The 23,049-nt window shown below is 43.0% G+C and overlaps 1 long non-coding RNA gene across 1 annotated transcript in view; it reads right to left on the reverse strand.

Moving 5' to 3' along the window:
- Positions 1-4,789: 4,789 nt before the first annotated feature.
- LOC309608656 overlaps positions 4,790-23,049 on the reverse strand; it is a 39,506-nt gene continuing 21,246 nt past the window's right edge. Inside the window, exon 3 of the long non-coding RNA XR_014233039.1 lies at positions 4,790-10,506. This is a non-coding gene — a long non-coding RNA (uncharacterized lncRNA). The remainder of the gene's footprint in view (positions 10,507-23,049) is intronic.

Genomic DNA, 23,049 nt, shown 5'->3' on the forward strand with positions numbered 1-23,049 from the left:
CTCCTGCACTTCCCGCTTGGCTTGTCCAATGCCCAGGCCCAGTACAGTCTAAGAGCTAGGGGGAAAAGGCCTCAGGACTTGAGTCTCAGGGGCCTGTGGTCAGCAGCTCTCAGTGTGTAGAGACGAGGACTGAGGGAAAGGCAGGAAGCCAGCAGCAACAAACTCAGCCTAATTCTATTTAGTGAAAATCAGAACAAAAATATGAGAAATCCGATCCACTTAGGTCCCACCCAGGTTCTTTAATCCTTAACTATCAACTCAAATGTTAAATATGGCCACTTGTATGATGGGAAGTTCAAAGATACTGATGCGGTGGGGTCTTGGTACAGAAGCTGGCTGAGCATGTACCAAAGATGGCGCTCCAAGTTTCTGCTGGTACATGAGCTGTTTCTACCACCTTAATCCCTTCCTTTCGGGTTGAAAAAGTCCATGCCCTGAATCAGGAGCTGGAAAGTGCATACCAAGCCTACCCTAAAATAGTCTGCCCTATTTTATCCCTCGTGCCAATGTGCAGCTAGCATGTGGGGAAGAAAATGGGCCAGGCCTTGATACACCTCATTTCAAAGACTGCCAGCCACTCTAACAGAATCTAATCCTCCACTTAGCTCTTACACATACAAACCCCAAGGTGCTAGAGTTGTGATGTAACTTGCTTCCTTCAAAAGTGATTAGAGCAAACTTACTCACTAGGGAAAGGCAACAAAGGAGGAGAAAAGATATAGTCTAAATATCTTGGGCATTTCCCTTGAGATGTAATTAGTGTATCTTGGTAATCATTCATTTTTAACTCTGTCATAATTTTCAGCAGCAGGTTAAGCTGCTGAAAATGAAGTGACAGCTACTAATTAGCGCATAGATTCAGCAAGTAATGATAAGAAGTAGGAAAAAAATTGGTTTGGGGAATGGAAAGTATAAATCATTCTATACATCGATTCCCACCACAATTGTATCAGTCTGGCTATTGAGCTTAAGGGAGGTCAGCCTGCTGACCAGTGGCCTGGTTGCCGCACTGAGAGCCTGGTGTGCTGCTACCACTGGTGACAGGGCAGTACAAGAGCATCCTCTTCCGGGTGAAGCCTTCCCACACAAGCTCAGCCCAGAGTCACTTTCCTGTTCTCTGAATTCTGAGACCTGCCATTGATGAGTTCATCTTGTCCCATTCCGGGATACAGCTTTTGCTCTTGCCTTCTATCATTGCTAAACTCAGACTGTCGTTTAACTTCTACTGTCACTTTTAAATATTCCCAATGAAAATATAAATTCGAGGGTAGAGACCACAGCCATTCCCTATGTATCCAGAACTGAGTCCTGGTATCAATAGCGTTACTTAAGAAATCATGACAACTGTAATTGAGGGATGTTTCACCTTCCTGCAGAAAAGACACTTAGCCCATCGAATGGGAACTTGTATATCATGAGCTTCAGGTGATTCAGAACTGAGGCTGTGGAACAGCAACTGACCAGTGCACCGGGATGGAGGGACCACTGAAACAATCTCAGGGTCATGGAGGCCGAAACCCAACACTGACTCACGGAGAGTGATTGTGGTGATGGAAATGGGAGCTGGACGTTCCTTGTTTGAACTAAATGTCTTTTTTCAAATATCCATAAAACTTCACTAGTCTCATTTGGACTCTAATGAAAGTAACTGCTTTGCCTTCATGGTCTAGCCCTTTTGGATACAGTGAAAGATCAATAGAGAAATCCTGAGTGATCCTGATTTGGGCCATGGAGACAAGCTTGGGTGTGTGTACTTGGATCTTTTCCATCAGGCAATGTCTTAGTGGACTGTTCATTCTTTCAAACATCAAATATGTACTGAGTCCTAACAATGGGCAAGGGATGGTGCTAGACGCCATCTGGGGAAGGGTGGGTCTAGTGGGTGGAAAGGAGGATGGACAGACAGATGACTCAAAGATCAAGCCTGACCTCGATACACTTAGAGATGAAATTGGCACATAAATAACTACAATTCTTAGACTTCCCTGGTGGCGCAGTGGTTAAGAATCCACCTGCCTATGCAGGGGACACAGGTTCGAGCCCTGGTCCAGGAAGATCCCACATGCCGCGATGCAACTAAGCCCGTGTGCCTCAGCTCCTGAGCCTGCGCTCTACAGCCCATGTGCCACAACTACTGAGCCCATGTGCCTAGAGCCTGTGCTCTGCAACAAGAGAAGCCACCGCAATGAGAAGCCCACGCACTGCAACGAAGAGTAGCCCCTGCTCGCCACAACTAGAGAAAGCCCAATGCACAGCAACAAAGACACAACGCAGCCATAAATAAACAAATAAATAAATAAATAAATAAAATAACTACAATTCTATAGGGAATGATAAGGGGCCTGAGAAGTTCAGAGAAAGTTCTTGGAAACACTGAGAAAATATGAAAGTAACTGAAATACGACACTGTGTAGACTACCTCTCTCTTAGAATTTCTAGCTGGAAAGTATTGAAACTAGAGAACCCTCTGGAACCAGGTAAGTGTCCATTTAGGGTCCCTTAATCATTTCATTCATTGATTTAAATGCACTGTGTTTGTTTACTACGTATCTGGATACATTGTGTTTATTTATATTATATTTGAATACATTCTATTTATCAATTTAAACACATTGTATTTATTGATTTAAGGATCATGGTGAGTAGATATTGTGGACACATCATGTAAAAGTTGATGTTCCATGACAAATAAAATTACCTGAAGTGGTTGCAACTGTGCCAATGCTTAAATGGCCTCAGTGGTTCTTCTCTAAGAAGGAAGAGTGATATTTAAGGACCTTAGCTCAGGCATCCACTAAACGAAGATTCAGTGCTAGACTGGGAGCAGGTCCCAGAGAGTTTCCTGTGGCTCAGAGTGCAGGCTCTGGAAGCCAGCTGCAGCTCAGACGTGGCCTCAGATACTCAACTGTGACCAGGGCCATCAGCTCAATCTCTCATGCCTCAGTTTCCTTACCCTTTCAGGTTGTTATGAGGATTACATGAGCCAATATGTAGAGGTGGAGAGGGCTGCACATATGTTAGCTCGTTACTATCATCATCATCACCATCAGCATCAGCATCATCCTCATCACCATCATCATCACCATCACCATCATCACCATCATCACCATCACCATCATCACCATCATCATCATCATCACCATCATCATCATCACCATCATCATCATCACCATCACCATCATCATCACCATCATCATCGTCTCACCACCATCATCACCATCATCATCACCATCACCATCACCACCATCATCATGATCACCATCAGCATCAGCATCATCCTCATCATCACCATCATCACCACCACCATCATCATCACCATCATCAGCATCAGCATCATCACCATCATCACCATCACCACCATCATAATCACCATCATCACCATCATCACCACCATCATCATAATCACCATCATCACCATCATAATCACCATCATCATCATCATCAGCATCACCACCATCACCACCATCATCATCATCACCATCACCATCATCACCATCATCACCATCACCATCATCACCATCACCACCATCATAATCACCATCACCATCATCATCATCACCATCACCATCATCATCATCACCATCACCACCATCACCACCATCATCATCACCATCATCATCATCACCATCACCATCATCACCATCACCATCATCACCATCACCACCATCATAATCACCATCACCATCATCATCATCACCATCACCATCATCATCCTCACCATCACCACCATCACCACCATCATCATCATCACCATCATCATCGTCTCATCACCACCATCATCACCATCACCATGATCATCACCATCATCACCATCACCATCGTCAGGACTGAGGCAGACTCTGTCCTGGTAGCTCCTAGCACAAAGACTAGCAGGCAGGTAAAGAGGAGAAAAGTCCAGAAGCAGCCAATCCAAGCTGACTTTAAACCTATAATCCTGAACAAGAGGTATGTGAGACCGTTCTTTCCTTTCTCCAAAAGATGGCAAAGTCAGGAGACTGGCTGTCTTCAGTCTTGGGAGAAAGGGTAGGGGGGCAGCAGTGTGGGGCAGGGGAAGGACGTTCAGGACAGACTTGGCAGTGCCCTTCGAGAGCAGTGCATGAAGCCCACGATGAGGGACCTTCTGTTCCCACCCTCTCTCTCCTGAGGCCTGCGGTTAACCTGGGCACCAATGCAGAGCTGACTGGGTCTGGCTGCAAAGCAGGGAGAGTTGATTGGATTTTTCTGGCAGGAAGTATGAACTCTGGCTTAGACTGGAAATCAGTGGAAAAAGAAAAAAGGCTGGTGACGGGTTGGGGGTGGGGTGGGGGGGTGGGTGGAATCTGGTCTTGGTGTGAATGGGAAAAAACATTTTTGAAATAAAATCTAAACTCCTGCTACGGTCACAAAGAAAAGAAAAATGGTTGATGAAAGTCACATACATTTCTTTCTTTTTTTAAATAAATTTATTTATTTTTTAAATTTTTGGCTGCATTGGGTCTTCATTGCTGTGCGTGGGCTTTCTCTAGTGGCGGCGAGCGGGGGCTACTCTTCGTCGCGGTGCGCGGTCTTCTCACTGTGGTGTCTTCTCTTCTTGTGGAGCACGGGCTCTAGGCGTGCGGGCTTCAGTAGTTGTGGCACATGGACTCAGCAGTTGTGGCCCACAGGCTCTAGAGCGCTGGCTCAGTAGTTGTGGCGCACGGGCTTAGTTGCTCTGCGGCATGTGGGATCTTTCTGGGCCAGGGCTCGAACCCGTGTCCCCTGCATTGGCAGGCAGATTCTTAACCACTGCGCCACCAGGGAAGTCCCCCACATACATTTCTTTTTATATTAAAGACTTTGCCATGAATTTAATTTGCAATGATTTTTAAAAAATTATTCAATGACACTTGTTAAAGACGGTAAGGCAGACTTTATTCAGGACCATCATGATATGTGCAGGGACCACTGCAATGGGATTCTGCAGTCAGGGGAAAGAGATTGGGCTCTGCTCTGAATACAGGGTGGGCAGGTGGGGATTTAGAGCCAAGGAGAAGCAGGAGTCAGTGGATGGAAACTGACTAAGAGGAAACATCAGGGGAAAGGGGGATTCTGGCAAAGCCAACCTAACAGGATTCTTGCTGAAGACAGGCCAGGCTGTTAAGGCATCACCTGGTGCGGGGCCGGGGGCGGGGGGTGGTGGTGGTGAGGAACCAGATCAGATTATCGAGGGTGATCAAGTATCAAGGATGGGGGTTCTGGTTAAATCGACTTAGCAGGGTGCTTGCCAAAGCTAGATTTAACAGGGACCCCCAGATTGGCCTAGGAGGAGGTTTAGGAGCCTGACTAAAGTTTGACCAAACAAAGAATCTTTATCATGGTAAAATGTCTTCTTTTCAAAAAAACGTAATATTAAGAGACCCTATGAGTCAAACTACAATTTACAGCTAAGTAATCTGCAAAAAAAGGCAAGATAAATTAAAAAGATAAACTATAAAGAAAAGATAAACTAGTTTCAAAAATATCTTGAACTAAATTTGTTCAAAGGTAGAATGTTAACCTGTGTGCTAGCTAAATAATGCTTTGAAATTTTAACTTTCAAACGAAACTCTTCAAGGATGGAAAAATACAAAAGAATGCATAAAAATAAAGCAGACACAAAAGGACAAACATTGTATGATTCCATTTCTATAGGTCCTATAATCGGAGAATTCATAGAGACAGAAAGTTTAATAGAGGTTGCCAGGGGCTGGGGGAGGGGGAATGGGGAGTGAGTGTTTAACGGGGAGAGAGTTTCTGTTTGGGCAGATTTTAAAGTTCTGGAAATGGATAGTGGTAAGGTTGTACGATACTGCGAATATACTTAATGACACTGCATTGTACACTTAAAAATGGTTAAAATGATCAATTTTTGTTATATTTTGCCACAATAAAAGTTATCAATTAAAAATATACAGGACTTCCCTGGTGGCGCAGTGGTTAAGAATCCGCCTGCCAGTGCAGGGGACACAGGTTCGATCCCTGGTCCAGGAAGATCCCACATGTCATGGAGCAACTAAGCCCGTGCACCACAACTACTGAGCCTGCGCTCTAGAGCCCGCGAGTCACAACTACTGAGCCCGTGTGCCACAACTACTGAAGCCCGCACGCCTAGAACCCGTGCTCTGCAACAAAGAGAAGCCACCTCAATGAGAAGCCCACGCACTGCAACAAAGAGTAGCCCCCGCTGTCCGCAACTAGAGAGAGCCTGCGAGCAGCAACGAAGACCCAATGCAGCCATAAATAAATAAATAATAAAATAGTAAATAATATAAAAGATATATTCATAAAAAAATACATAATTACAGGGCTGCTGAATACCACCATGCCATTTTGCACCCTTGGACTTGTGCAGTGCACAACCTGTATATGCCATCCCTGTCCAGACATTCTATTTCCTGATAAAAAGATAGTAGTACTTGTATTCATATATTTTTTTCTTTAAGGCAAGACCCCAAGTTGACTTTTGTTTCAGAAAGAAAGAGAGGAAGGAAGGAAGAGAGGGAGGGAGGGAGGGAGGAAGGAAGGAAGGAAGGAAAGTTCATCAGTGCACCAAAACGAGCAAGAGTTGCATTCAGAGATAACAGGTGTGAGAGGAAGCAAATCAGGGAATCTTTAAGCAGAGGAAATGGATAAAAGTAGTTGAATACGGCAGGTTATGTTTCGGTGGTGGAGTAAACCAGAATTTTTCTGTTTAAAAATGGGATCTGAGGGGCTTCCCTGGTGGCGCAGTGGTTGAGAATCTGCCTGCCAATGCAGGGGACGCGGGTTCGAGCCCTGGTCTGGGAAGATCCCACATGCCGCGGAGCAACTAGGCCCGTGAGCCACAACTACTGAGCCTGCGCGTCTGGAGCCTGTGCTCCGCAACAAGAGAGGCCGCAATAGTGAGAGGCCCACGCACCGCGATGAAGAGTGGCCCCCGCTCGCCACAACTAGAGAAAGCCCTCGCACAGAAACGAAGACCCAACACAGCCAAAAATAAATAAATTAATTAATTAAAAAAAGAATCCTCAATGTCTGATTAAAAAAAAAAAAATGGGATCTGAGAGAAAGGGACGAATCAAAGATGCCCTAGCTAGTGGCAGTGCTGTCTACAGGGACAGGGGAGGCTAGGAGAGAAGCAGCTGCAGGATGGGGCTGGTGCAGGGGAGAAACAGTTGGGTTTTGGCAGCGTTAACTTTGAGAAGCCTTTAGACATCCAAATGGCAATAATGAGAAGGCAGTTGGATATGAGTCTAGAATTCCTGAGAAAGGTCAGGGCAGGACATATACATTTTTGAGTCAAAGTTAAAGGGATACATGAGATCACCTGGAGAGTGTAGGTAAAAAAAGAGGAAAGAGCAGAGGACAGAGCCCTAGGGAACTCCAACATTTAGAGATCTGGTGGAGAAGCGGCAGTCTCTGAGGCAGGAAGGGATCCAGACAAGTGCAGTATCATAGTGGCCTCCAGAAGGAAGTATTTCAAGGAGAGAACAGTCAACCATGGCAAAGGATGCTGAGAGACTTGGTAACTCTGGGTGTGGGAAATAGGGTAGTTCTCATTTAATTACATCTCTGTTCTCCATAAAATATGAGGCAGTCATCAACTAAGTAGTGTTAGATATGAGGACAGATGAAAAGCTATTAATAGTATGAAAGTAAATTTACTAGGGAAGTGTAGCAGGATTGTCTGGCAGTTTTGAGTTCCCATTTGAGAGTTGTGGTGAATAAATGAAAAAGAAGTACCCACCTCATTCCATGAGGCCAGTATCACCATGATATTAAAACCAGTCAAAGACATCCCGAGAATAGAAAACTATAGACCCATGTCTCTTTTGAATACTATGTAACAGTCCTCAACAAAACACTGGCAAATTGAATCCAGAAACATATAAAATGGATTATGCACCATGACCAAAATGGGATTTATCCCAGAATCAAATGGGATTCTTATCCCAGGAATGCAAGTTTGTTTTAACATCTCAAAATCAATTAATATATTGTATCAACAGAATAAAGGACAAAAAACACACGATCATCTCAATAAACACAGAAAAGGTATTTGACAAAATTCACTTTTTTATAAAAATGTTTGGCAAACTGAGAATAGAAAGGAACTTCCTCAACTTGATAAAGAGTATCAGTGAAAAACCCACAGTTAAATCACACTTAATGATGAAAGGCTGAATCCCCCTAGGATTCCCCCAGGGTCAGGAACAAAACTGGGATGTTTTCCCTTGCTACTTCCTTTTAACATTTTTACTAGAGGTTCCAGGCAGGGAAATTAGGCAATAAAAAGAAATAAAAGCCATTCAGATTAGAAATGAAAGGGTATGGGACTTCCCTGGTGGTCCAGTGGTAAAGAATCTGCCTTACAATGCAGGGGATGTGGGTTCAATCCCCGGTCAGGGAACTAAGACCCCACATGCCGGGGGGCAACTAAGCCCGTGCACCGCAACTACTGAGCTCAATCGCCTCAACTAGAGAGCCCATGTGCCACAAACTACAGAGCCCACGCGCTCTGAAACCCGCGCGCCACAACTACAGAGCCCATGCATCCTGGAGCCTGAGCACCACAACTAGAGAGAAGCCGGCACGCCACAACAAAGGGCCCGTGCACTGCAACTCAAGATCCCTCACGCTTCAACGAAGATCCCGCATGCTGCAACGAAGACCCGACACAGCCAGAAATAAATAAATTATTATTTAATTTATTAAATCAAATAATAATTATTAATAACAATTAAAATTTATTTATTTATTAAATAAATAAATTATTGTTGATTTAATTTATTTTTGGCTGCGTTGGGTCTTCATTGCAGCACGTGGGCTTTTTTCTGGTTGCGGCGAGCGGGGGCTACACTTCATTGCGGTGTGAGGGCTTCTCATTGTGGTGGCTTCTCTTATTGCAGAGCACGGGCCCTAGGAGTGTGAGCTTCAGCAGTTGTGGCACATGAGCTCAGTAGTTGTGGCTTGTGGGCTCTAGAGCGCAGGCTCAGTAGTTGTGGTGCACAGGCTTAGTTGCTCCGCGGCATGTGGGATCTTCCTGGACCAGGGCTCAAACCTGTGTCCCCTGCACTGGCAGGAGGATTCTTAACCACTGCACCACCAGGGAAGCCCAATAAATCTTTTTTTTTTAAAAAAAGAAATGAAATGAAAGGGTAACACTATTTGTATTCACAAACACGATCTTATATGTAGAAAATCCTAAGGAATCCACAAAAACTATTAGAACTAATAAACAAGTTCAGCAAAGCTACAGGATACAAGATGAATGTACAAAAGTCTACTGTATTCTATACATTACCAATGAAAAATCTGAAAATGAGACAGACAATTGCAATTACAACAGCATCAATAAGAATAAAATCCTTAGGAAGAAATTTAACAAAAGATGTGTAAGCCTTGAACACTTAAAACTATGTAACATTGTTGGAAGAAATTAGAGAAGAGCTAAATAAATGGAAAAACAGCCATACTCATGGATTGGAAGACTTAATACTGTTAGAATGGCAATAGTCCCCATCTACAGAGTCAGTGGAATCCCTATCAAAATTCCAGCTGGCGTAGAGGAAGACAGGCAGCCGGGTGCTAAAGCTGCACGAAGGGAAATGATTGGAATGCTGCTAGATGGAAGCAACAAGAAGGGAAAGTGATGGGAGCATAGTAGATGATTAGTAAACGACCAATGAGTGAATGAATGAATACATGAAATCTTCTCTAGCTGTTTCGTGTATCTCTTGCTGCATAACAACCACCCCAAAACTTACTGGCTTAAAACAGTAACTATTTCTTTGTTTCTCATGATCTGGGATTAACTAGAGCTCAGCTGAACAGTTTTTCTGCCAGTCTCCCTTGGGGTCTCTGATGGATGCAGCTGCTGTCAGATGGCAGCAGGGGCTGAAACCTCTGCTATGGCTTTGCCCATGTGTCCAGTGCCATGGCTGGGACAACCGGAATGGTGGGTGGGCTCATCTGGGGCTCCCTCCTTCCCCTGTCAGTCCCTCTGTCTGTCTCTCTCTCCCCTTGTAGCCTCAGGGCCTCTCCCTCTCAATGTGGCTTCTTCACGTGGTCTCTCCGGGTAACTGGGCTCTTTACATGGAAGCTCAGGGCTCCCAAAAGTGCAAAAACATCTTTAAGGCTTAGACCCAGAATTGGTGCAGCATCCTTGGGCCCCGATGTATCGGTTAAAGTGAGTCACAGGGCCAGAGTGGGAGGGGCCCAGGCAGGGGGTGAATTCCAGGCGTGGCGTCTGTCGGAGCCATTGCTGGGACAAGCCACCACACCAGCCTCAATGTCAGTCCCCCAATCCCAACCACACCAGACCCCTCTTTTTGCTACTTCTATCACCATCTTTATCAAAAGTAAACATCCACCTATAGCTAAGTACGTTTCACTCACAAAAATAAATTGCCATGAGCCTCGCAGTCAGCACGATAAATGCCAAGCCAAGAATCTTGAACCTGAATTACTGTGGTTCTACTGCTGGGCCACCTGGATCCAGCATCATCATTCTTGGAACCTCAGCATCTCCTGCAGGTGAGAGAAGACAGAAATACAGCATAGTTTGCCCATCTCATCCCCTCATGTGTTATAAGAATTTCAATAAAATAATGTAACTAGCACTTCCTTGGCGGTCCAGTGGTTATGACTCCAGGCTTCCACTGCAGGGGGCGCGGGTTTGATCCCTGGTCAGGGAACTAAGATCCCACATGCCGTGTGGTGCAGCCAAAAACAAACAAACAAACAAAACAAAACAAAACAAAAAATGCAGGTGAAGTATCTTTGGAAAAGCTCAGAGGACTGCACAGGTAGGTATTATTTGAAAAGAAAGTATATGAATATTTTAGCTCTGCATCTTCCTTTTTTAAAAGCCCATTTCTTTGGAGGGTCTGGCCTTCGAGGAGGATGCTGATTTATACACCGTCATGTTACTGTAAATATGAGAAGCTACAAGCTCTCATCAGCTGATTTAATGAGGTTCTTCTGTGCTGACGGCTGTTTATTTTTCTCAGTCCTCTTTGCTGCCATCAAATCACCCTGCGTGAATATTGAATAAGTATTCAACCTCACTCTTGGGTTTGGTCTTCATGACTTAATGGGAAGCGTGGACAGACTCTGTCTCCAAAAGGAGACTTTTCTGAATCAACTACAACCACCCATGGTCACTGAGATAATTACTCAAGGAACATCCTATTTACAAGGCAATCAGAACTGTACTTTAGGCTACACTCTGAGGCAAAACAAAACAAAACAAGACAAAACAAAAAACTTTCTTGCTCAGGACACCGTCATTACAGGGCTTAACAGGGAAAAATCTCAGGTTACAAGAAATAGACTCTTGATGTAGATTAGTAAGAATAGTCATCTGAGATGCTCATGTAGAAATAAACACAGTAAAAACCATGAATTCTTCTCATCGACAGTTGTCACTCCATGACCAAAGATTTTCCGTCCTCTGGGTGGTTGATTTGACTTAGTTTTTGCATAACAAACCTAAGGGTCTGTTTCTGAAAAATATCTATCTCCTGGGATTCAAGGGCCCTGAAAACACTGACTAATTTGGAAGACAGGTGTGGAGAGAGAAGTGTCAATGGATTGATGTATAGTGGCATCCTGAGAATCCTTGAGATTCTCAGTAATTCTGGGAGAATGTTTCCTCAAGTGGTAGAATGGGGCTGCTCTCAGATGAAATGGCCATCCAGGCGGTAGATGCGTGTGCGTCCCATGCAGGCCTCTGTCACCGTTCCCCAGATGGTACAGCAGCTTCCGAGCTCATCTTCCTTTGTCACTCGTCTTACACTGCTCTTCAAGGCTGTTCACAGTCTGGCCTTTGCTGGTTCATGGGGCAAAAGTAGAATGTTCCCCCAGGAATCCAGAGATAAGAGAAATGAGGCTGCTCTCCAAGATGTACTCTTGAACCCTTGGACAATGATAACTGAACGATTTGCAGGAGTAATCAGGGAAATTTCTAGAAATGTGAGACCCAAGATTTTGGACTATCCCCCCAAACTCCAATGAAGACATCTGGGCAGTGGTGTGCTGGTAAATGTTTAACAAGGGGCTCTCTGGGAAGAAGTCCTGATGTGTAATATTTACAGCTTCCATGGTGTCAATGCTCCACCACGGCCAATTCAAGCTACTAACTCAAAATAATTGGCTGCAGAGTTGGGAAGAGACATGCACAGTCAGTTCTGGCAAACCAGTACGAGCTGGCTTCAGCACACCCCGGAGTCTCAGGGAGACAGGACTCGAATGTGAGTGTACGTTAGTGAGCAGAAACCAAATTAATCATATTTTACCCTGTTTGAAGGAATTCTGTGCAAACTAAAAGAATGGTGATCATAGAAAAGAGAGAAAAGGGGAGACCAGAGGGTCAAATCAGCGGTGCCCGTCCAGGGACACGGTGCCTGTTCCAGGGACATGGTGCCCGTCCAGGGACATGGTGCCCATCCAGGGACACGGTGCCCGTCCAGGGACATGGTGCCCGTCCAGGGACACGGTGCCTGTTCCAGGGCTCGAGCCACCCATCATGGAGCAGCCAGCCCTTGTGTCAGGCTGACCACATTGGACTGGAAACATGCAACTCTACCCCCACCAGAATCTGATTCCACACTCATCAAGAACTTTCTGATGAAGATTTGTCTGTCCAGGGAGGGGAAGGTATGGGCTGCCGAGCAAGTACCTTACTGAACAGTTTTATTTCTCATTTATTGTTGATTAAGTGACAAACTGGGATTGTAAAACATGTCTCCATTCACGATCTTTTATCACATCCTCACTGCTTTGGTGGCAGTGGACTTCAGTGTGTCCCCAGCACCTTGAGACTGCCGGAAGCTCTGGGCAGCACTTCTGCCTCTGGGCTCCATGCCACGAATCATCAATGCCCTGAAGGGAGAAGCAGAGACCATATCCTGGTTGCCTTGGTTACTCACCAATGCCTTCAAACAGGTGTCTGGTATTTTATCCAGCTCTTACGATTGCTCGTGGTAGGAATGTTGGTCTGTTATAAGTACCCTTCATAGCCAGAAGTGGAACCCCCTGAAAACACCCCTTTCCATATTTGATGAGGTTTACCCATATTTCAAGATCCTGTTGAAATGATACCTCCTCTTATTTCTACCCAGGAAGAATGGCTGCCTCGGGAGCTGCCAACAATAGCTACTTTCTCCCATTGTCCAAGGAAGTGAAGGGAAGCTGCCATGGTGTGCTAAGTCTTCTTCCAGCTGTGGGGAATTTCTCTTCGACTCCGTGGGAGCAGGTAGAGGGGATGAGGAGCCTAGCAACAAGACCGGCCTTCAAAGTCAAGGTCCAAAAACGGGGTGGCCTCTGCTCTCCTGACATTTAGCTGCTCGAAATTAGACTGCAATCCATATCAATGTTGCCACATGCCACAGGACACTGCGCTTCCTGACAGACGTGGACACGTTAATTAAGACTGCAAGCGCTTGCACAGTGAAAAGGCAGCTCCAGGGTGCTTTCGACATGCAGACGCTCAGGGGGAGTGGAAGAAATGACAGCTAGGGATGAAGAGGCACACAGAGGAGCAGCTTTATGAAAGACCATCGCTTGGATTAGCGGAAGACAACAAACAGCCTAACCACTGTCTGACTGCTGGCTCCGCTGATGAATGGGTTACTGTGAGAATGCTGATGCTTGCAAGGAGGTCTAAACGGCCTTACGTTTTCAGAAATAACATAAAGATCATACGTCTGCTCAACGTTTTTTTAAACTCAAAGCATAGGATCCATTTTTTAAAAATCTTAGCACAGTTGATGAATGGGCACCTTTTCCTTAGAATCTTTGGTACTGACAAAGGCAATGCACAGCTTTAAAGGATTCCAAAAATGAAAAGTGATCATTCACTGCTGTGATTATTCCCATCTGGTTTGATCTCGTTCTTTACTATTTTATACTTTCTCATTTTGAAGCTCTGCAGCTGTCCTCTGTAGGTTTGTGAGAATGGTTTGCAAAGCTTTGGAAACGTTTACCTCATTTCCAATCCTAATTCCCTAAATAATTCTGGGGCCTATTGCTCACGGGACCCCTTGGGTTCCCCCATCGTCTTCGGGATGTACTATGCACAGCACAGGGAAGGAAGGCATGGGAGGAAACACTCCTTTGCTCTCTTGAAATGAGCATCCCTGCTTTGGATGAGAGGAACAAACTAAATACTGGTGGTGCTTTCCAGAAGGATGATGCAGATAAATGTCCAAAGCTGCTGGGCTAGGACTTCCCTGGCGGTCCAGTGGTTAAGACTTTGCTTTCCAATGCAGGGGGTGCAGGTTCGATCCCTGGTGGGGGAACTAGGATCCCACATGCCTCACGGCCGGAAAACCAGGAACATAAAATCAGAGCAATATTGTAACAAATTCAATAAAGACTTTAAAAAATGGGCCAAATCAAAAAAAATCTTTAAAAAAAAAAAAGACAAAGCTGCTGGGTTGCCTTCCACTCTGGGAGCACTCCCTTACCGCTGAAAGAAACAAGGGAAGGTAGCTGTTCCTGGAAATAACAGAAGTGATGAGAGCTGTTCTCTTAGGATAATGAAGCACATCAACCACTCTGTCATCCTCCTGCTGGACCGGACTTCAGCAAAAGCACCTTCCCGTCTGGCTAGTGAGCCTGACGTGGTCCCCAGCCCATTCTGGCTGAAAGGCAGCAGGCAAAGGCAACTTCTCAGAGGCCAAGAAACATGGCTTTACCTATCCCTTTGTTTGGGTGATGGACGTCGGGTGACTGTTAAATATATAAATTATGAGAGAGGCATTGTTTCGGCCAATAAAATAATGCCAGGGGCTTCCCCAAGTTACCTTGTGCTAGTTAAATCCACATACGGCTGCACAATGCCAAAAGTATCCCACTTTAAGCAAAATTTCTTATGATATTCAACCAAAGCATGTCTTTTAATATACAAACAGTCAATCAGGGATGCCTTTAAATAGCCAGCTCAACTCCACAATCTATCTAAGGTACATCTAAAGGTAGTAAACATCCAATTCAACACACAGATCTGTGGAAACAAGTGAGAGCCCATGATTAAGAGCAGTTACTTACTATACAAAGCATTCCTAAAGAAGTGCCCGCTCTTGGAGTGTTTATATTCTCAGTTGGTAAAGGGGAGGACAGAACATCATTTCTTTTTTTCTCCTCTGCTTCCTTGATGTGAAATTGTATGAAATGGAATAGCTGTTTGTTGGAGTGAGGGGTGCGGTTATAAAAGAAGGCTCAAGTATGAGAAAAGAGAAGTGTGCCCTCTTGCCGCAAAGAGGATGCAGGAGCCCTGCAAGAGGTTTCTAGTCTAGCAAAAAGTTGTCCTGACACCCTCCCACCAAAAATCCCAAAGTTCTGGGCTTCCCTGGTGGCGCAGTGATTGAGAATCTGCCTGCTAATGCAGGGGACACGGGTTCGAGCCCTGGTCTGGGAAGATCCCACATGCCGCGGAGCAACTAGGCCCGTGAGCCACAACTACTGAGCCTGCGCGTCTGGAGCCCGTGCTCCGTAACAAGAGAGGTCACGATAGTGAGAGGCCCGCGCACCGCGATGAAGAGTGGCCCCCGCTTGCCGCAACTAGAGAAAGCTCTAGCACAGAAATGAAGACCCAACATAGCAATCAATCAATCAATCAATCTTTTAAAAAAAAATCCCAAAGTTCTAGATTAAATGTAAAAAGTGTCCTCTTAAATGCATGACTGGGCTTATGAAAAAGAAAAGGAAAAATTCTCAGATGCTAAAAACAAAGCTGGAGCAGGGGTGCTGGGAGGAGAACCAGCCCTGAGGCCTGAGGCCAGCCCTGAGGCATCCTGTGTCAATTGTGGGAAAGAAGAGCTTCAGTTTTAGAAGACTAGTCTCAGGTGCACACAAGGTGGGCATTTCCATCAGAAACCACTGAAAGGGTGAGCTAGAAAGAATCTGCCCTGAAAAGGGGTCAGAGAGGAAATGAGTCTGTCTCAGCTTCAACTCTGGGTGGAGGGGGAACGGCTGCCTTGAAAAATCTTAGCAGCAAACCAGTCCTCACACAGGTTTGTGGCTTCAGTTAACACTACCTGCATGGCCAGAAAAACGTCAAACTGAGAATTTCATCCAAAGTGGTCCCAGGTTGGTGGTGTACTCAGGAGCCTGACAGAATCAAACTAAAATCTTCACCCTCAAGCAAGTCCTCAAAGAATTCCCAGTGACAAGGTTTCAAGGATCTTGAACTTTTGATCAAAACACGCACACACACACACACACACACAAAGAAGTAAGTCTCCATGAGTGAGAGTGAGCAGATACAACATAAAGTAGACTAGCAAAAGCTCCAGATTTTGAAAATTATCAGATACAAAACAGAAAAAAGTATATCTAACATAAAGAGAAAATTGAAAATATGAATAAAAATGAAAAACTATACAGAAAAAGACCATGCAGATTTGAAAAAGAGTCAATTAAAACTTACAGAAATAAAAAGCATAAAACTTGAAATTAAAAACTCTATCAATATGTTAAATGGCTGGTTAGACATAGGTGGAGAAATAATTAGTGAACTGGATGATACATCTAAAGAAATTACACAGAATACAATACAGACAGAAATAAAGATGGAAAATATAAGAAGCTGAGAAACAAGGAAGAGGTTCCAGAAGATGACAGAAGAATAGGGAAGAGAAAGTAGTTGATAATTTTCCTAATTTAATTAAAGAAATGAATTCTCAGATTTGGGATTCTCAGTGAATTCTAATCTGGGTTGTTTTTTTTTTAAAGCCATACTTTGAAATATCACTGTGAAACTGCAGAATACAGAAGACAAAAAGGTCTTTTCACCAAGTGTGAAAACAGAGATTGCTTGTAAAGGGACAATAATTAGATTGACAGCTGACTTCTGAACAGCAATAATATTGATAAAAGACAGAAGCCAGTGGAATGCTATCTTCTGAAAAAATAAATAACAGGATTGTACATAGTATGAAACCATCTCTCAAGAACAAGGACAAAATTAATTCAAACAAAATTGAGAAAGTTTACCAGAAATATATCCTGTCAAAAGGAACAAATAAAAGATAACTTCAAGGGACTTCCCTGGTGGCGCAGAGGTTAAGAATCCACCTGCCAATGCAGGGGACACGGGATCGATCCCTGGTCCGGGAGGATCCCACATGCCGCGGAGCAACTAAGCCCGTGCGCCACAACTACTGAGCCTGCGCTCTAGAGCCTGCGAGCCACAACTACTGAGCCCACGTGCTGCAACTACTGAAGCCCACGCACCTAGAGCCCGTGCTACGCAACAAGAGAAGCCACTGCAATGGGAAGCCACGCAACACAACAAAGAGGAGCCCCCACTCACCACAACTAGAGAAAACCTGTGCGCAGCCAAAATAAATAAATAAATTAATTAATTAAAAAAAAATAAAGATAACTTTAAGAAGAAGGACAGTTATCCCAGAAGGAAAGTCTGAGACACAAGGAGTAAAGGTGAGCAAAGAATATGGCAAATATTGAGGAAACCTTAACAAATTACTGTATAAAATAATAACAAAAATAACAATAACAGAAATTTGTTAAGGTTTTAGAGATCCCAATAAAAAGCATTTCTTTTCCATATATGGATTATGAATGGATTGTAAAACAAGAACATACAAGAAGGCAGAGAGAAGGACAAAATTTTGCTTTTATTATCGACAAAACTAACGTTGGGAAATGTAGCTTATATCTGCAGGCAAATATATCTCATAATGTTGAACCCTAGAATTAGGCCAACTTACCCAGCCAGTCACAGGCAGTTCCAGGTCTCCACAGCTGCACCCTCACCCTCCCTTCTGCCCAGTACATGGGAACCTGCCTCTGTAAGACTTACAGCTTGGAGGAAAAGAATCATATGTGTTCTTCCTGAAAACAATTCCCTCTCAAGAAAAGACAAGGCTACACATGCCTAGTTTCCCATCCAAATTCACCCATTAGTTTAAGTCAGGCAGAGAAAGGCTGGAAGTGTCATGCTAGTGAATCTCCGTACACATAGAGGGAAACAGAAGGAGTAATGAATAAACCATACAACCTTACAATAAAGACTAATGTCAGAGAGAGAGGGGTAAAGCTAAAACACTCAACAACAACAAAAACACATAAGCTAAAAGGGAGGTGCCTGGAGTTAAAATGTTATAAGGTCCTTATATTATTTGGAAGGAAGCTAAAGTTATTAAATTTAGACTTCAGAAAGTTAAGTGTGCCTGTTAAAGTATTTCAAGGCTAAGTATTAAAAGAATAAAAACAAAGTTTACTCCTTTACAACAGCAGAAGGAAAATAATGGAATGAAAAAATAAACTAATTCCCAAGGATTTAAGAAAAGAGAATTTTTTAATTTAAAAAGGAGGACAAATAGAAAACATAAAATAACTTGCCATAATTAACTCTATACCAATTACAACAATAAATATAAGTGGACTAAACATTCTAGTTAAAAGACAAGGATTGTCAGATTAGATATGAAAAGAAAAATTAATAATTTGCTGTTTCCAAGGAACTCACATAAAACATTAGGTCACAGAAAAGTTGAAAGTAAAGAATACAAAAATATGTACCACACAAATATTTACCAAAAGAAAACTCTGTGTGTTAGTCAGAAAAATAGAACTTTCATTTTAAAAATTACTATAAAACCCACGAGATGTCACTTTACACTCATGAGAATGCCTACTATCAAAAAAAAAAAAATCCAGAAAATAGAAGTGTTGGTGAGGGTGTGGATAAATTGAAACCTTAGTACATTGTTTGTGATAATATAAAATGGTGCTGGCATTGTGGAAACAGTATGGCAGTTACTCAAAAAATTAATTGGAATTACCATATGATCCAGCAGTTCCACTTCTGGGTCTATACAAAAAAAAAAAAAAAAAACCTGAAAGCAGGGATTTGAACAGATATTTGTACACCCATGTTCATAGCAGCATTACTGACAATACTCAAAACATAGAAGCAACCAAAGTGTCCATTAGCAAATTAATGGGTAAACAAAATGTGCTCTATACATATAATAGAATATTATTCCACCTTAGAAAGGAAGGAAATTCTGACACATGCTACAAGATGGATGAACCTGGAAGATATTATGCTAGGTGAAATAAGCCAGACACAAAAGGACAAATACTGTATGATCCCACTACATGAGGTACCTAGAGCAGTCAAATTCACAGAGACAGAAAGTAGAATGGTGGTTCCCAGGGGCTAGAGGGAGGGAGAAAAGGGGAATTATTGTTTAATGGTGACAGAGTTTCAGTTTTGCAAGATGAAAAAGTTCTGGAGATAAATGGTGGTGATGGTTGCAGAACAATGTACTTATGTCACTGACTTGTATACTCAAAAATGATAAAAATGGTAAATTTTATGTTATGTATGTTTAACTGCTATGAAAAAAGAAAGAAAATTGCTACAGATAAAGATAGTTAATTTGGGAAGTTAAACACAAAGACGGAACAATTCTAAATTTGTGTGCATCTAATAATATAGCTTCTAAACATACAAAGCAAAAACTAAAATAATTACAAGGAGAAATTCACAAGTCAACCATCACATTTGGGAGATTCTAACATATCTTTTTCCATGATTGAATAAGCAAAGGAAAAATCCAGTAAAGAGATTCTATAGTTGAAAATCAAAATTAACAAACCTGAGCTAAGGGACATATACAGAACAGTATGCTCTGGAATATGCTTTCACATACACAAGCAGGAAACAGCTTCTGCTGTTTAAATATTATATTTAAAATAAGGCAATAATAATACATATTGATATAAATAGATAATTCTCTTTTTCATAAGGATAAAAACCCATCAACAAAATCTATATATTACTCTCCACTCCTTCATACTTATACATTCAATACAGTTCAACTTAATGTTCTATTTGTTCAAAACTATTAAATTTAAAAAAAAACTATATTAAGGTGTTTATAAAATGTTATAATAGCTCCTTGGAGACATGGTTGACTCTAGGGTTTGGGCAGAGAAAATAGGAGATAACCCTGGAGCATCTTGTAGTGCCAGAAAGAAAGGAAGTGTTAGAAAAAAAATGCGGCATGTTGAACAAAAGAAAGAATGTGGTGTTGGATTACAACAAAAGTATAAAATAAATAGACATGAGTGCACACTGATATAAATAAATGATTGAATACAAAAAGGGGGAAGAAGAAACAAATCTTCCTTTCAGAAGAATTCCAAATAATATATGTAGATACTCCCCCCATAAAGAGGTGGCACTTCATTTCCTAACCCCACTCCTTTGAGGATGAACTTAGTGACTCTGTCCCAAAGAACAGAGCATTGGAAGAGGAAAACAGTAACTTCACAGTGGAAATGTCTGGCAGACACCACCTTAACCAAGTGATCAAAGTTAACATCACAGTATTGTCATGTTGAAATCATGTACCCCTGATATCATGGGAAAAGGAGGGCTTTTCATCTCTGTTTTGTATTCACCCCCAAAATCCCAAACACCAGTCTAAACATGAGGAAAACATCAGAGAGATTCGAATTGAGGGGTATCTACAAAATACATGACCAGTACTCCTAACTGACTAAGTAATGACAAACAAGAACTATCACAGACCAGAGGAGAGCAAGAGCCCATGACAAGTCAATGCAACATGGGATCCTTCATCGGATCCCGGAGCAGAAAAAGGATGCTAGTGGGAAAATGGGTGTAATAGGAATAAAGTCTAGAGTATAGTTAACAGTAACGTACCAATGTTAATCTCTTAGTGGTAACAAGTGTGTCATGGTTATATAAGATGTAAGATTAGGGAAACTGGGGAAAGGGGATGAGTGAACTCTATTACCTTTGTAACTTTTCTATAAATCTAAAATTATTGCAAAATTTAAAGTTTATTTTTAAAAATTTTATAATCTAATGTTGTAGTATCAACTAGCAAACTGGTTTACATCTTAAATACATGTATTGTACAAAAGAAAAATTTCCAAAACTCCACTTGGCTAATTCCATGCAAATTAACACAAGGGAAGAAGTTGATGGGGAAAGTGAAAATAAGATAACACTGAGTTTCACAAAATACTTTTATCTAAATAAAACAACAGTCGATTCTGAATAATCTTCCAGGCAAAGCTTTCTCAATTAGTAATCAAGCTGAATTTTTCTATGTAAGAACTTCACTATGTGTCCCAATCTGCTCTTCCTCCCCCTCCCGGTCCAGTTCACTGATGTTTAGAAATGGACATAGCTTGCCCTTTCAGAACTATCCCTGCCTTTGTTTTTGCAACTTCCTCTGTCTAATGCCATTCTGCTGCCCCTTCCCCACCTACCAGGTCCTTGTGCCTCCTTCAAGGTCCAGCCTACATATTCCCTCATCAATTTATTCATGACTTAGGAGGCTTTTGCAATAATCCGGGTAGAAATGTTGGTGGCTTGGGCCAAGGTAACCAAGGAGGTGGTGAGGAATGGCCTGTGTTCGAGCTCTCCAGAGAAACAACCAAGGAGATGTGTATAGTTCTCTGGTTGTCTAGTAGCCAGGGTTCACGAGTCCAGGAGTCAAGGGGTGGAAATGGCATCACTTACTATTACCCCTAGGGTCCTACTAGCAGAGATTTTTGCTTCCTATACCCGTGACCTATGTTCATCTAGCTTTGAGGTCTTAGTTCCAAAGGGAGGACATGCTTCCACCAGTAGATGCAACAATGATTCCACTGAATGGAAGTTAAGACTGCTACCCAGTCTCTGAATCAACAGGCAAATAAGGGAGTTGCTGTGCTGGCTGGGGTGATTGACCCTGATCACCAAGGGGAAATTGGGTATGTCTGGAATACGGGAGGTCACTTAGGGCATCTCTTAGTATTATCACGCCCTGTGATAAAAGCTGATGGAAAACTACAACAATCCAATTCAAGCAGGACTACTAACGGCCCAGACCCTTCAGGAATGACAGTTTGGGTCCCCCCACCAGGCAAAGAACCGCAACAAGCTAAGCGCTTGCTGAGGGCAAAGGAAATACAGAATGGGTAGTAGAAGAAGGTACTTAAAAATACCAATGACAGCCAGGTGAAGAGTTACAGAAATGAGTACTGTGACTGTCCTGAGCATTTCTTCTTTCTCCAGAGAGAGATTTATTCTAAGGAAATGGCTCACACAATTATGGAGCCTGGCAAGTTCAAAATCTGCAGGGTAGGCCTGCAGGCTGGAGACCCAGGGAAGAGCTGGTATTGCAACTCAAGCCCAAAGGCCACCTGCAGGCAGAATTCCCTCTTCCTTGGGGGAGGCCAATCTTTTCTCTTAAGGCCTTCAACTGATTGGATGAGGCCCACCCACATTAAGAAGGGTAATCTGCTTTATTCAAAATCAATTTATTTAAATGTGAATCTCATCTAAAAAAAGGCCTTCAGGGCTTCCCTGGTGGTGCAGTGGTTGAGAATCTGCCTACCAATGCAGGGGACACGGGTTCGAGCCCTGGTCTGGGAAGATCCCACATGCCACGGAGTGGCTGGGCCCATGAGCCACAATTACTGAGCCTGTGCGTCTGGAGCCTGTGTTCCGCAACAAGAGAGGCCGCGATAGTGAGAGGCCCGCGCACCGCGATGAAGAGTGGTCCCCGCTTGCCACAACTAGAGAAAGCCCTCGCACAGAAACGAAGACCCAACACAGCCATAAATTAATTAATTAATTAATTAAAAAAAAAAAAAAAAGGCCTTCACAGCAACATCTAGACTAGTGTTTGACCAGATACCTGGGTACCATTAGCCAAGTTGACACATTAACCATCACATGGTCAGACGGTGGATGTGCATAATTGGAGAGCCAATGGGATGTATCCGCTGATTATATGTGGGGCCTGAGAGAAGGACAGGTTTTCTATAAATAGAGTTGCCACATGATCCAGCAGTCCCACTCCTGGGCACACACCCTGACAAAAATATAATTCAAAAAGGTACATGCACCCCAATGTTCATAGCAGCACTATTTACAATAGCCAAGACTTGGAAACAACGTAAATGTCCACTGACAGATGAATGGATAAAAATTATGTAGTGTATATATACAATGGACTATTAGCCATAAAAGAGAATGAAATAATGCCATTGGCAGCAACATGGATGGAC

This window comes from Balaenoptera borealis (assembly GCF_965194805.1).
Source record: "Balaenoptera borealis genome assembly, chromosome: 13".
In the NCBI taxonomy this organism is placed as follows: domain Eukaryota; kingdom Metazoa; phylum Chordata; class Mammalia; order Artiodactyla; family Balaenopteridae; genus Balaenoptera; species Balaenoptera borealis.